The sequence below is a fragment of the Ambystoma mexicanum genome, chromosome 4p (assembly GCF_040938575.1).
Source record: "Ambystoma mexicanum isolate Mex_15411 chromosome 4p, UKY_AmexF1_1, whole genome shotgun sequence".
Taxonomy (NCBI): domain Eukaryota; kingdom Metazoa; phylum Chordata; class Amphibia; order Caudata; family Ambystomatidae; genus Ambystoma; species Ambystoma mexicanum.
This window is the reverse complement of record NC_090927.1, coordinates 815,898,110-815,913,763: the sequence shown is the minus strand read 5'-3', so window position 1 is coordinate 815,913,763 and position 15,654 is coordinate 815,898,110. Positions and strand designations below refer to the sequence as shown.

The 15,654-nt window shown below is 49.4% G+C and overlaps 1 protein-coding gene across 5 annotated transcripts in view; it reads right to left on the bottom strand.

Annotated features, from left to right (window-relative positions):
* The window catches only part of ORC3 (origin recognition complex subunit 3), an 876,882-nt gene that overhangs the window by 315,763 nt on the left and 545,465 nt on the right, over window positions 1–15,654 (bottom strand). The gene's annotated exons all lie outside the window — the stretch shown is intronic.

The following is a 15,654-nucleotide window of genomic DNA, read 5'->3' as shown; positions in this document are numbered from 1 at the left end:
CTCTACATGCCCCTGTGGAATATCAAGCCAGGAAAACCTTTTGAACTTTTTTGTTTTGATCTCTGTAAATCACTATAGTTCACTCACTAGAAGGTGAGCATTGATCCACGTGCAGAAGGGAATCATTCTTCTGGACCAAGAAAAAACACATTGTCCCTAGTTTAGTTAAGAGTGTAAGGGATGGGAATAGGTTTTGACACAGGACAGCGGACTATATAATTTAGATGTACATCCTGACTGAATCCTTAGTGTTTAGTTGAGGCAGGGAAACCCTTCTTAGTAAAAGGGCCAGATAGGTTTTCTCTAATTTTACATTGCAATAAAAGTCTTTAGCAACAATCATGCCACCTGTGTCAGTCATCCTTCTGCACCCTTACAACTCCCAATGCATAAAAAAGCACATAGCGCATAATGTACAAAGACATTGGTTGCAAACATGCAAGCCACATGAAACTGAAGAAAAAATACATCACCATAGCCAACACTCCAAATTCAGTACCAAACAAACTGAAACATGTTGTGCAACATATAAAGCCAGCTGATAAAAAACAGAATTAAAAATAAACTCAAGTAAAACCATAAAACTCAAAGACCATCACAAGATGCAACCATTACCTTATGTAAAAAGTAAAAAACACATTCAGACGATACAAGCCTGTATCGGACATGAACCAAATAACAGCGCGAAAAACACTCCATATGCCTTATAAATGGGAACAATTCACAAAAACAGAGTGCTCCTGACATGATTTTGAAGTATGATTATTTTACTCCCTACTTTTTAAAGTTGGGAGCAAAATTATTTTTTAAAGGGAGTAAAAATGAAAGTCCAATTACCAATGGGAGTATTTTATAACCGAGTAGAAATATGTTTTAACTCAAAAACTGAAATGTTTTTGTAATTAATTATTCATTTGCATCTAGTTATTCATACACATTAAAAGATAAATGTGCATTTCTTCCAATCAGCCATTAATAGTAGTTTCTTTCTTTACGATGTGCGCTACTGCTCCAAACATATTCATGGAGCTGTGTGGGTGAAAGCTGGGGCTCAAGGTCCACCCTTAAGACACCACACAACATCAAACCGTCCCTCTTTCTGTTGGTAATCACAAAGAATAACCTATTAGGCCATCCAACAAAAACTAGCTTTGCCCTCATTGATGTTCCTGTCCCTAGGTTTCAGTGGTGTAGCGCCTTTCTAGGGTGAGGGGACAGAGAGAGGCTGACCTTATTTCTAAATTACAAGGTCAAAAATCAGGACACAGTTATATGTATCCGTATTGCGAGTTCTAGCAGGGGAAATCCATTCCTTAAATATTCCTGCTCTATTGAAATTTAGACTTAAAAATGATAAAACTGTGGACAAAACAGTACACAATGTTAGCCCAGGGTTTCCAATTACTACTTGTAAGTCCCTTATCTCTGGCTGACCCGTTTCAGTGGCTATTGTGAATGTTGCCACTTTCTTCAGGACCTTCAATGCTCATATTTTCAAAAAGGATTGTTGCATCTGCTCCAGAAGAACAAGTTACTTTCTTACCTGGTAACGTTCTTTCGATGGGATGGTCCGACGACGTATTCCATATCTATGACAGGTAATGTCCACAGCTGTGCTGCTTCAGAAAATCTTCAGCATCTGCGTTCTACGTCGATGACGTCAATGCGCCGTCCCCGAGGACCTCCTCTGATGGCCGACGTCACCCGATGTGATAAGTAGGACGCACGATGCCCATAGCCTCAGTTGTAGTTTTTTCCCCCAGAACGTGTGCCACCAGTTTTCTGCCAGTCAGACACACAAGGCCTTGCGGAACGCAAGCTGCAATCGCAAAAGAAATTCTGCAGCGGGGAAGGTAGGGAGGGAGCGATATGGAATACGTCGTCGGACCATCCAATAGAAAGAACGTTACCAGGTAAGAAAGTTACTTGTTCTTTGAGGGGATTGGGTCCTCCGACGTATTCCATATCTATGACAGACTCCCAAAGCAGTACCAAGCACGGAGGAGGGAAAAGAATTTAGAACACAAATTTAGCATGCCCAATCAAATTGCGGAATAAAAGGACTGCCTTGACAAAGGCCAGATACTGCCCTCGGATGGAATTGAGGGAGTAGTGCCGTACAAAAGTATGTACTGAAGCCCAGGTGGCTGCATCACTGATGTGACGAATAGGAACACCCCTCTGCAGGGCAGTAGACGCAGCCACTCCCCTGGTAGAATGGGCCCGCAAGCCAGCCAGAGGGTCCTCACCCCCCAAGCGGTACCATCGGTGATAGCTAAAATAACCCAACGAGACAGTCTGTTTCGTCACAGCTTGTCCCAAACGCTTTCCAGCGTAACCAATCAAAAGTTGATCGTCCACTCTCACCCGGGACAACCGCGAAATATAAAAGCTCAACGCTCTCCTAGGATCAAGCCTATGGAGCCTCTCCTCTTCCTTACTAGGATGTGGAGGAGGATAGAACGCCGGAAGAACAACCTTCTGGCTCAAAAGAAATTCCGAAACGACCTTCGGAAGAAAAGAACGACGAACTCTAAGGACAACCCTGTCCTTATGAAACACAGTGAAGGGTGGCTTAACTGAAAGTGCCTGTAACTCACTCACTCTGCGAGCAGAAGTAACCGCAACCAAAAACACAGTTTTCAGAGCTAACAGTCTCAAAGGGCAAGAATGCAAAGGCTTAAACGGAGCACCCATAAGAAACTTAAGATCAAGGTTCAAATCCCAACCGGGCACCAGAAAAGGTGACGGAGGGAACACATTAGTGATCCCTTTCAAAAACTGAGAAATTAAAGAAATCTTAAAATAGGAACATTCTTCAGACGAGCGCTTAAATATGGACAGCGCCGCCAGGTAACCTTTAATGGTCCCCACTTGCAAGCCCCTGTGGGCCAAGGAAAGCAAAAAAGACAGAACCATGGGAATGTCACATTCAAAAGGATCCACATTCTTAACGCTGCACCAGTCTCAGAACTTTCTCCAACGGCAACGGTACAGAGACTTTGTTGCCGGCCGCTTGGCCGAGAGCAACACCTCCATCACGTCTTCAGGGAGGTCCCAATACTTATACCTCAACCTTTCAGAACCCAAGCGTGAAGGTTGAGGGATCTGACCTCTGGATGAAGAACCTGACCCCCCTCCTGTGAGAGCAGATCGTCTCGGTAGGGAAGACGACGTGGAAGGCAGATGGACAAGTCGAGAAGGTCCGGGTACCACGTCCTCCGGGCCCACGCCGGAGCAATGAGGATCATCCGGGAACCGAACCGCCGTAACCTCCGCAGTACTTGCGGGATGACGGGGACTGGAGGAAACGCGTACAGCAGTGGGAATGACCACTCCACCACGAACGTGTCTCCTAAGGCTCCTTTTGGAGGAAATTCCCACGAGCAGAACCTTTCGCACTTCCGGCTGACACTGGAGGCAAAGATATCCACTTGAGGGGTCCCCCAAAGGGCAAAGATCTCCAGGAGAATCTCCTGAGCCAGCTCCCACTCGTGAGAGATCGCGCTCTGCCTGCTCAGAGCGTCCGCCGTCTCGTTGTCGTCTCCGGCCAGATGAACAACCGAGATCAAAACTTCCTGCTGGATGGCCCAGAATTCGAGCTGCATTGCCTCCCTGCACAGAGGAAGTAACCCTGCCCCCCCCCTTTTTGTTGAGGTAGTGCATGGCCACCGTGTTGTCTGTTAGAATCAGGACATTCTTCCCTCGCACAGTCGGCAGAAAAGCCTTCAGGGCAAGCCTGACGGCCTTCAGCTACAACAGATTTATATGGAGTCTGGACTCCGACGGAGACCAACGACCGCTGACTGTTAACTCGTTGGCATGAGCTCCCCATCCAGTGAGGGATGCGTCCGTCACGATCGTCACCTCCGGCCAGGGCAGCCAAAATGGGGCCCCCTTCATCAGATTGCCTTCGACGGCCCACCACAGAAGGTCCTGGGCGACCGAGAGCGGCACCTGAACAGGGTCCGACAGCCTGCCGGAGGACTGAGACCACTGGAGCTTGAGAGCCCACTGCAAAGATCTCATCCGCAGACGAGCCTCTGGCACCAGAAGAATGCAGGATGCCATGAGGCTGAGCAGTCTCAAGAACTCGGATGCTGGGAGATACTGGGCAAGTTGAAACTTGTGCACCATCTGCTGAATGTGAAGAGCCCTCACCTGGGGAGGAAAACACTGCCCCAGGGATGTGTCGAGCACTGCTCCGAAGTACTGGAGCCGCTGTGTTGGTGTCAAATGGGACTTCTTTAAATTGAGGGAGAAGCCCAGCTTGTGAAGGGAGTGGCAGGTTACGGACAGATGATCCAGGACTTGCTCGGGAGAGCTCCCCCTGATCAACCAATCGTCCAGGTAAGGGTAGACATGAATCCCCCCTTTCCGGAGATACGCTGCCACCACCATCATGAGCTTGGTGAAAACCCTCGGGCGGAGGTGAATCCGAACGGCAGGACCCGAAACTGAAAGTGCGAGTCGCCAACTGCGAACCTCAGGTACTTCTTGTGCTTGGGATGGATCGGCACATGGAAGTAAGCATCCTTGAGGTCGAGAGACACCAGCCAGTCCTGAAGTTGAAGGGTCTGGAGGACTTGAGAGTAACCATCTTGAACTTGTACTTCCTGAGGAGTTTGTTCAAACCGCACAAGTCCATGATGGGTCTCAATCCCCCATCTTTCTTCGAAATCAAAAAATAAGGGGGAATACCATCCCTTGTTCCTCTCTGCTACAGTGCTTGAATTTCCGGCGCAAGGAATGGATCGGCACTCTTCAAAGAGAGGTTCCCAGGTGGATTGTCGTGAGGCCTCTGCCGAAAGGGAAGACAGTAGCCGTGGGTTATGATCTCCAGAACCCACACATGTGAAATAATGGCTCGCCACTCTACAAGATGCTGCGCCAGCCTTCCACCAACCGGCGAACCATGGGACCTGGCCTCATGACTGAGTGGTAGCGGCTGCGGCGTTGCCTGAGGGCAAAGAGGCAACTACCTGAGCGGCCTTGGCACCTCGATTAACCTTGTTTCCACCTCTGGCACTCTTACGGTGGCCTCTGACTTCTAGCTCCTCTCGCTTTACTGAAGGACGAGTAATAGCGAAAGGAAACTCCCTTCCATTGCTGTCCCCTAGGACGAAAAGGCGGAGGTTGTCGAACTGCAGCGCCCAACGACTTTGCTGCAGCTTTTGAGGTCTGCAACCTCTCAAGGCTCTCGTCAGCCTTGCTGCCAAAAAGATGTTCACCGTCAAAGGGCATGTTGAGGAGCTGGGACTGCACATCAGGAGCGAACCCAGATGTCCACAACCACGCAAACCTGCGTATTACGGTGCTCGCCGCCATGGACCGGCTGACACAATCTGCCATGTCAAACCCGACTGAACGGCCTCACACATAGCATCCTTGCCATCCTGAACCATAGCAAGGAAACCATCCCGTTCACCCCCTTCAGGAATATGTTCAGCTGCTAATGCAACACAGTTCCACAGAGTGTGTGTGTGAAACGAGACAAGGCACATATGGAGTTGGCTGTCTTGAAGCGCCATACCCCCTGAAGAAAACACTTTCTTCGCCCAGCCGTCAAAACGTTTGTCATCCCTATCCGGAGGGATGGTAGGTTACGACGCCTGCTTTGCCGGAGCCGTAGCCACCTGCACCACCAAACTCTCCAGAGTGGGGTGCCTGGACAAGTAGCAGGGGTTGCTACTGGCTGGACGGTATTTTCGCGACAAACACTTGCCCACTGCCGGGAGACTCTCCGGAGCAGTCCAAGCCGCCACCACCCTTCTCTGCAGAGCCATATGAAATGGCAATACCGGGTCAGTGGGGGGACCAAGATCAAGGTAGTCCGTGAGATCATCTGAACGAACTCCCCTGGGGGAGCCGACCAACCCAAGTACTCGGTGACCCGAGACATAAGGCGCCGATATGAAGAATCAGCATGAGTGCCAGGCTCCGGCCTACAAAACTCCACCTCCGGAGAGGTGTCCAGTCCACTGGCATCATGCAGTGACTGCCTCAGGTCATCAAACTGGCTATGGCCCGAGATAAACTCATCTGGTACCGTAACCAAGCTTTCATCAGAGCCTTCATCACCCTCTGAAATGTACTCCAGGCGGTGAGAGGAAGACATCTGGGGACCAAAGCTGTGCCTGACCTTAGCCAGAGCCTTTCTAGGGGCTAACCCCGTGCCACGGGGCCACTCCGACACCACCGCCTGAAAGGTGTCGAGGGCGCCGAACAAGTCGGGAGAATCGGCGTCGACGTCAGCTGCAGGGCCGCCAGCATCGACAGAGGCCTCGAAGCCGGAGCTCCGAGCGTGTCTCTCGACGACCTAGGCGGAGCCTCGAGAGAAATCGTCGACGACCTCGCGCCACAGGCGTCGACGTCTTCTTCGAAGACGGCACAGGATCACGCGGTCTCGAGCGCGTCGAGGACTGGGACCTGAAACGGGCATGGCAAGAACGGCTACCCTTGTCCGAGCGGGACCTCTCCCGAGAGCCGTGCCAACCACCCGAGCCCGAAGGCGTACGAGCGGTGTCTCTCGACCGATGCCGACCGACCACACTCGGAGGCGCGGACGAACTGGTGCCCTGCGATTCAAGAATTGCTAGCATCTGCTTCCCGAAGGAAGCCCATTCCTCCGTTGACGCTTGCATGGTGGGATAAGCGGCCCGCCGACGGGCTGAGTCCTCAGAAGAGGACGGGGAAGGCAACCGATGCCGGCGCTTCCGGGAATGCCTCGAAGAGGCAGAGGAGTGGCGAGACCGACTCCTGGAAGGAGACCCACTGGACTTCCGACGATGACGCGGATAGTCGCCTCTCGAGTCATCTGTTGAAAGCCCCGTAGACCTCGACTTCCGGGGCTTAGACACCCGACCGACCGACAGCTTCTTCTTGCGTTCCCGCAAGGCCTTGGCCATGAGCGACTGGCAGTCGGCACAGTCGTCCGTATCGTGGGCCTCCCAGAGGCCCCAGAGGCAGGCGTCGTGCGAGTCCGTGACCGACATCTTGGACCCACAGTCCACGCATTTCTTGAAGCCCGGACGCGGGGTTGAAGACGAAGTAGACATCGACACGAACAGGTCTACACAAAAAAACTAACAGGAGAGTCGAGGCGTACCGAGATTCACGTAGCGAACGCCTTGGTGGAAAAAACAGAACTGAGGCTATGGGCGTCGTGCGTCCTACTTATCACATCGGGTGACGTCGGCCATCGGAGGAGGTCCTCGGGGACGGCGCATTCACATCATCGACGCAGGACGCAGACGCCGAAGATTTTCCGAAGCAGCACAGCTGTGGACATTACCTGTCATAGATATGGAATACGTCGGAGGACCCAATCCGCTCGAAATATATATTCATATATATTGCTCTTTCCCACGTCCTCGGTACATCGATTACCTGTAGGGAGACAAGAGGTAGGTGAGAGGGGGAGGGAGACGGGGTGGGTGACAAGGTGATAGATGTTTACTAGCACCCTATATACTCTTTAGTGGGTTTAGTAGGTTGCGTGTCATGGTTTAGTAGGTTGTGTGTGAGCATAACGCATATGCTTACCTGATGTGATGGCACAGCTTGTGCCTAGTTCAGCAGTGATCAGGGTGGACTTGGGTCAGAGGTATTGGTTTGCCTTAGGCATAATCAAAAACTCATGTCAGGGTATGTTTGGAGAGTGATAAAGTACGTTCTTTGAATATCGGTCTATACTGCGATATAGGATTATTTTACTTTTAGCAGGATAGCACTACTAGCAGTGGACATCGCCTGCTCTGTCTCTTCTGGCCCTAATATGGTTTATCAGCCCAGAGATGGACACTGAATTCCTTTTGCATGCGGTTCGATGTTTCATATAGTGGCAAACGCTTGTCAGCTCGTGCGTTCATTCAGGCCCATTATGTCTGTCTTTAAACGATATACCCACAGTTGTTCTCTTTTGAACAACATGGAGCTTAAATCGCCACACATGGTGGGATATTGTTGATTTTTTCTAGTACAGTCCAGGTGAAATCTAAATGAGTATGTCCTTTTTGGAGAAAGTGTTATACCATGGGGGCAGTGATTTTTTTAGTTCCGATGCATAAACAATGCTCCCGATGCTGGTTTTTACTGGGCAGGTTGTTATCCCCACATATCTAAGGGGGCATGGGCATGATATATGATATGGCATTTATAACGCGCCTATACACAAGTGTTTCAAGGCGCAAGATAAATATTGATATGTGACATGTGATAATATATATAAAATTACTTTTATTGCAATTGGTAAGGTACGTTTGAGTCCATGGGTAGTGCCAGCCTATGTCGATGAATGTACTTCTATGGGACAGGGGACATGCTATGCATTGTCCACACAGAGCATGTCCGGTCAGGCCAGGATTGTTCCATAGTGTGCAGTCTCCATAACCTTGGAAAAAAAGCACACAAAAAAACTGAAAGAACTGGAAAATAATCAATCCCAGGGCTTCACAAATTTCTCACGGAGATAAGACTGCACTCAAGACTGGCTATAAATTGACCTACAACCCAATGTCTACCTCCATACAAATTCGACCATACTAGTGCTGCAGGGCCCAGTTCCTATGTAACACATTCTTGAAAATGAAATTACAATAAAGGGCAAACCCCCTATATATAAATTAAATTATATACCAATCTGATAAGAAATTATCCCTGTTACAATAAACAGTTATTTTTTCTTGGTCTAATATTCAACTTCCTTAGTGATTATGAAACAGAGTTCCTGGTACAAATACCCATAGCCACTTTATGGTCTCTAGGCTTACCTTATTTTTATAGTGCCCACAACAGTGGACCATGCAGTTCTTGAGTCAGTCTGAAGATAATAAGTTAAAGAGTAAATAATAATAAATAATACGACTTATGCAATCAAAATGTACTCACATTCTTACAATGGTGCCTTATATGAACGAAAACCAATATAAGTTTGCGTAATACCATCTAGTATTTGCGGTTATCTTTTACAAATTTCAATACCATAGTTAAACATGGGATATTAGTAATGCAAATTAGCCAAGCACCACTAGTCCCAAATCAGTCCTACAACAGGTAATCTTTGCAGTGTTCAATGCCCATCTGTATATTTGAGTAGTCTTCACAAGAAAGATCCCATCTCGTGATCACTGTTCAGTCAGTGTTCGGTTGTTCACATTTTGCATATTAATTTCAATTCCATTGGTCGAAGCTTACGTTCTTTGTCCCCTTCCTGTTTCCCCTGACAATATCCGTGAACAATAAGAAAATAAGCTGAGTGTGCATGTGGGTACAAAGATATAACTCAGGAGAAATGAAATACTAATGCTAGATGCATGCTTCAGGGTTTTGTGATTTGGAGACAAATTATAATATGCATGAAACTGCCACTGTCCTAAACAAATAGTGTGGATACACATGCTAACATGTATGACTAAGAATAGCTTGGAGTTGGGAACTCAGCACTACCAATCAGAAAAATGGGCACTAACTATTGCCATTGGAACAGATAGATGGGTACGCATGGGATTTCACATCTCCACACTCAGTATCACAAGACGCCATGGAAGTTTAATGGCGTCACACAATCAGGAATGCTAAAGCATTGATTTTGATTTTCGGATATCTATCTCCCCATAAAAACCATACCTTTGCCAACCCTACCTTATCTCTGTGTAACTTCACTGTTGTGCTTTTATATTTGTTGATTCATTTTTATTATTTTTATCATTTGCATTTCTTTGGGTTTTCTGGAACAATACCATAATTGGTTGCAGTCCAACTGGAATTATAATTTCCGTTTAATTATTAAAAATCATGTGCTTCTTTGACTGACATCCAATGTTATGTTCATTGATAAGGGTTGATCATATGATGGCTTTTCTTTTCAACTTTATGTCATTTGGTTGATATGTATAGACCAGTTTTGAAAAGGGCCTAAATGAGGCCGAAACACGTGTCAACATATGGGCAATTTTTGTCAATGGGCATTGTGTTAAATAAAATGTCCATTTGAAATTTAGTTTTGGAACTTGGTGCACTTAAATCCTTGATAATATTGGAGTGCTTGACGCGCCATTGGGGTACATTACTACAATTCTAAGGACTGGGTATAGCTTAAGGCACTCACAAGGAGCAACAGGCAATGCAAATAATTTAGGAGTCTGGTGGCGCAGAGTGCCAAGCTATACTGCTATTTTTTAAATATTATTTTTGAATATGGCCCATACTATGAGGTTAGATGAAGATCCTGCACTACATATAAAACAGATTCAAGAAATGTGGAGGGCAGAGACTGGGGAACCTTGGGACAAGAATATAGCCATATTTTATCATATGCTACAAAAGAGACTCCCTATGGATGTGCAAAAGGATTTAGACAAGGTAGTAGGGATAGAAGCGAAGGTATGGGCTGAGATTCAGGAACAGGAAAAGGAAAAGGAAACAGCAGAGTAGGCGCAGAAAGCTCAAGCAAAGTTAGTTCAGAAGATGTTGGCGAAGTTAAGTGTAGAAGGAGCGCCGATTACCAGCTCCCCTGAAGAGCAGCAGGACACAAGGAAGGCACTGAAGTGGATAGAGGAGTACCAAGGGTACTCAGACAATAGAATGGACGAGGGAGTCATCAGGGAGGAAAAGGAGGTGGATACAGGGGAATGAGGCTGAGGTTTGGGGGATCGGGACTGTGTTGGGCCTGTAGAAAGAAAGGGCACTTTGCACGACCAGAGTGTAGGAGCAGACCAATATATCCTTATGGCCCGCGTTTATCCCAATGGGCCCACATATGCGCTCACATATCACCCACCATTAAAGATGATGGCCCCAGGCCCCTCACAAGCGCATAACCCTGGACAATCACCACACTATCAGTATCCATCAACTACACACCAGCAAGTACAGAACCATGGTCCAAATCCCACAATGGCGTACATACAGCAGCAAGCCCAACTCCACAGGCGCCATCTTAGTCCTGGGACAAGAACCCCATGCCACAAGAACCCCCTGCCACATGGTACAGTAACCCATTACACTAGATGAAGTGTACTAGGAGAGAAGGCTTTCACTTTCTGGGTCGAACACCTATCCCCAATAGGACAGCCCACAGTCCTGTCAGTCACTGCCTACCTGGAAGGAGTACCCCAGGTAGGTGTGAAGATAGGTAATAAAACATTCTTCGAGGGGATTGTGTCGTCCGACGTATTCCACATCTATGACAGGTAATGACCAGAGCTGTGCTGCTTCGGAAACATTTTCGGCGTAGGTGTCCTGCGTCGATGACATCGATACGTTGTCCCTTGAGGGCCACTGTCGAGGGTCGACGTCAGCAGATGTTATATATAGGACGCACGGCGCCCGTAGCCTTGTTCCATTTTTTCTGCAAACGTGTTTGCTTCCGAATCTCGGCGCGCTCGAGTCGTCTACTTCGAAAGCGATGTCTTTGTCGTCTTCTACCCCGAAGTCGGGCTTTCAAAAATGTTGGGAATGCGGTTCAAAAATGTCCATCACGGACCTGCACCACATCTGCTTCTGGTGCCTCGGCAAGGGCCAAGCCACCGACGACTGCCAGCATCCGACATCGAAGGCCTTGCGGGAACGGAAGAAGAAATTAAAGGTAGGTAGGGTGTCTAAGCCCCATAAGTCGAAATCCGCGGGGCTTTCGACCGACGACTCGAGGGGCGACTCTCCACGTCGGCGTAAGTCCAGGGGGTCTCGGTCTCGGAGTGGTTCCCGCCATTCCTCTGCCTCTTTGAGGCATTCTCGGAAGCGCTGTCACCAGTCGCCTTCCCCGTCCTCGTCAGAGGACTCTGCCAGAAGGCGGTTGACTTGTCCCACCAAGTCTTCGTCGCCGGCCGAATGGGATGCATTCCGCCAGCAGATGATGGCAACTTTCGAATCGCAAGACAGTTCCGGCCGCTCCTTCGAAAGAAGCCGGTAGAGAGCGGGCTCGGTCCACCACTCGCATGTGGTTGGCGCGATCATCGGGAGCCGTCGAGGACCCGACCCGACAAGGAAGATCGCCGTAGCCGTGCCAGATCCAGGTCCTCGACGCCATCGAGATGGTCGGATCCTGTGAAGCCTTTGAGGAAGGAGTCGACGCCATCGGCACCGTGTCCATCGAGGGACGCTCTCGGGGCTCCGCCCTCGAGGAAGTTGTCAACACCGTCAGTGCCTCGTTCAACGTCGACGCCAATTCCCTCGGCGCCCTCCACACCTTTTGTGGAGGATTTGCCGGAGGTGGCCCGGAGGGCTGTGGAAGCTCTGAGGAAGGCTCTCAGTAAATGTGTGAGGCCTGTTTTTGAGCCCTACTCTGTTCCTCCTCTCAGAATGGATTTGTTCCAACCTTTGGAGTATATTGCAGAGATGGAGGAAGGGTCTGATGAGGAGATGGTTGTGCCTCCTGATGCCCCTGATGACCTTTTGTCTGGTCACAGTCAGATGGAAGAATTCCGTCAGTCCTTGCATGATGCCAGTGGTCTTGACACCTCTCCGGAGGTGGAGTTTGCCAGGCCTGAGCATGGGACGCATGCCGAACCCTCCTATAGGCGTCTCATGTCAAGGGTGACTGAATACTTGGGGTGGTCTGCTCCACCTATTGATTTTGATCAGGATGATCTGACGGACATCCCGGACCAAGGTCCACCCACTGACCAGGTGTTGCCATTTCACATGGCTTTGCATAGGGTGGCAGTGGCTTGGACAGCTCCGGAGAGTCTCCCGGCAGTGAATAAGTTGCTTCTGAAAAAATACCGCCCAGCCAGTAGTGACCTCTACTTGTCGACGAACCCTACTCCGGAGAGTTTGGTGGTGCAGGTGGCTACGGCCCCCGCAAAGCAGGCTGCGTACCCTACCATCCCTCCTGATAGGGACGATAAGCGCTTTGATGGTTGGGCGAAGAAGGTATTTTCTTCTGGGGGTATGGCTTTGAAGGCAGCCATCTCAGTTTGTGCCTTGGCAAGATTCACTCACACTCTGTGGAATTGTGCATCTTTGGCAGCTGAGCATATTCCCGAAGGGGAATAACGGGATGGTTTTCTAGCCCTCGTGCAAGATGGCAAGGATGCCATGTGTGAATCCGTTCAGTCGGGTTTGGACACGGCAGACTGTCAGCCGGTCCATGGCTGCAAGCACCGCGATACGCAGGTTTGCGTGGTTGCGGAAGTCGGGGTTTGCTCCTGATGTGCAATCCCAGCTTCTCAACATGCCCTTTGATGGTGTCCATCTGTTTGGCAGCAAGGCTGATGAGAGGCTTGAGAGGTTGCAGACCTCCAAAGCTGCAGCAAAGTCTTTGAGCGGTGCAGTACATCAACCTCCGCCTTTTCGTCCTAGGGGACAGCAATGGAGGGGAGGTTCCTTTCGGTACTACTCTACCTTTGGTAGATCGAGAGGAGCTGCCAGTCAAAGGAGCCACTGTAGGAGTACCAGGAGGTGGAAAGCAAGGGACTCGAGGTGCCAAAGCCGCTCGGGCAGTTGCCTCTTTTCCCTCAGGCACTGCCGCAGCCGCGCCCGCTCAGTCATGAGGCCATGTCCCATGGTTCGCCGGTTGGGGGCAGACTTGCGCAGCATCTTGGAGACTGGTGAGCCATTACTTCAGATGTGTGGGTTCTGGAGATCATAACCCACGGCTACTGTCTTCTCTTCCGGCAGAGGCCTCACGACAATCCACCGGGGAAGCTCTTTGAAGCGCCCGGATCCGCTCCTTGCACAGGAAATCCTATCCCTGATGGAGAAATGCGCCATAGAACTGGTGCCTGTAGCGGAGAGGAACAAGGGATGGTATTCCCCTTATTTTTTATCCTGAAAAAAGACGGGGGGATTGAGACCCATCATGGACTTGCATTGGCTGAACAAGCTCCTCAGGAAGGACAAGTTCAAGATGGTGACTCTTTCTCAAGTCCTCCAGGCCCTTCAACTTCAGGATTGGTTGGTGTCTCTCGACCTCAAGGATGCTTACTTTCATGTGCCGATTCATCCCAAGCACAGGAAGTACCTGAGGTTCGCGGTTGGAGACTCGCATTTTCAGTTTCGGGTCCTGCCATTCGGATTGACCTCCGCCCGAGGGTCTTCAGCAAGCTGATGGTGGTGGTGGCGGGTATCTCAGGAAAGGGGGGATTCAACTGATCCTCATTGCTCCGGCATGGGCCAGGAGAGCGTGGTACCCGGACCTTCTAGACATGTCCATCTGCCCTCCACGCCGTCTTCCCTACCGAGACGATCTGCTCTCACGGGAGGTGGGTCGGGTTCTCCATCCAGAGGTCAAGTCTCTCAGCCTTCATGCTTGGTATCTGAAAGGGCGAGGTATAATGATTGGGACCTCCCCGAAGACGTGATGGAGGTGTTACTTTCGGCCAGAAGGCCTGCAACGAAATCCCTGTACCTTTGCCATTGGAGAAAGTTCTGCGACTGGTGCAGGGTACAGAATGTGGATCCTTTCCAATGTGCCATTCCTTTGGTTTTGTCTTTTTTGCTTTCCTTAGCCCACAAGCGCCTGCAAGTGGGTACCATTAAGGGTTACCTGGCGTACCATTAAGGGTTACCTGGCGGCGCTGTCTATATTTAAGCGCTCGTCTGAGGAATGCTCTTATTTTAAGATTCCTTTGATTTCTCAGTTTCTAAAAGGGCTAACTAATGTGTTTCCACTGTCGCCTTTCCAGGTGCCAGGATGGGATTTGAATTTGGTTTTAAAGTTCCTGATGGGAGCTCCGTTTGAGCCCTTACATTCTTGTCTGTTGCGACTGTTATCTTTTAAAACTGTATTTTTAGTTGCTGTTACTTCCGCACGCAGAGTGACAGTTGCGGGCACTTTCCGCCAAGCCACCTTTGACTGAGTTCCATAAGGACAGGGTTATCCTTAGGGTGCGGCCTTCGTTTCTTCCGAAGGTTGTGTCGGAATTCCATTTGAGCCAGAAGGTAATTCCTCCGGCGTTCTATCCTCCTCTCCATCCTGGTAAGGAAGAGGAGAGGCTCCATAGGTTGGATCCTAGGAGAGCTTTGAGTTTCTATCTCTCACGGATGTCCCAGGTCAGAGTGGACGATCAGCTCTTTGTTGGTTATGCTGGAAGGCGTTTAGGTCAGGCTGTTTCCAAGCAGACCTTGTCCAGATTGATCATTTTGACGATCTCTGAGTGTTACCGTTTGGCAGGAAAGGACCCTCCAGTAGGCTTACGGGCTCACTCTACTAGGGATATGGCAGCCTACACTGCTCTACAGAGGGGCAATCCGATTCGCAATATCTGCAAAGCAGCCACATGGGCCTCTGTCCATACTTTTGAGAGATACTATTCCTTGGACTCCCATCCATGGACAGGATTTGACCTTTGGTAAGGCAGTCCTCTATTCAGCAATTTGATTGGGCATTCTAATATCTAAATTTGTAAATTCTTTTCCCACCTTCATACGTTGGTACTGCTTTGGGAGTCTGTCATAGATGTGGAATACGTCGGAGGACACAATCCCCTCGAAGAACAAGTTACTTAACTTATCTGGTAACGTTCTTTCGATGGGATGGTCCTCCGACGTATTCCACATCGACCCCTCCCAGCCTGCCCCTCTAGAGAATTTCTTATGCGATTGCAGCTTATGTTTACGCAAGGCTTTCTGCAGTCATACTGGCAGGAGATTGGTGCCACACGTTCTGGGAAAAAACTACAAGTGCGGCTGCCTTGCGTCCTCTATATAACA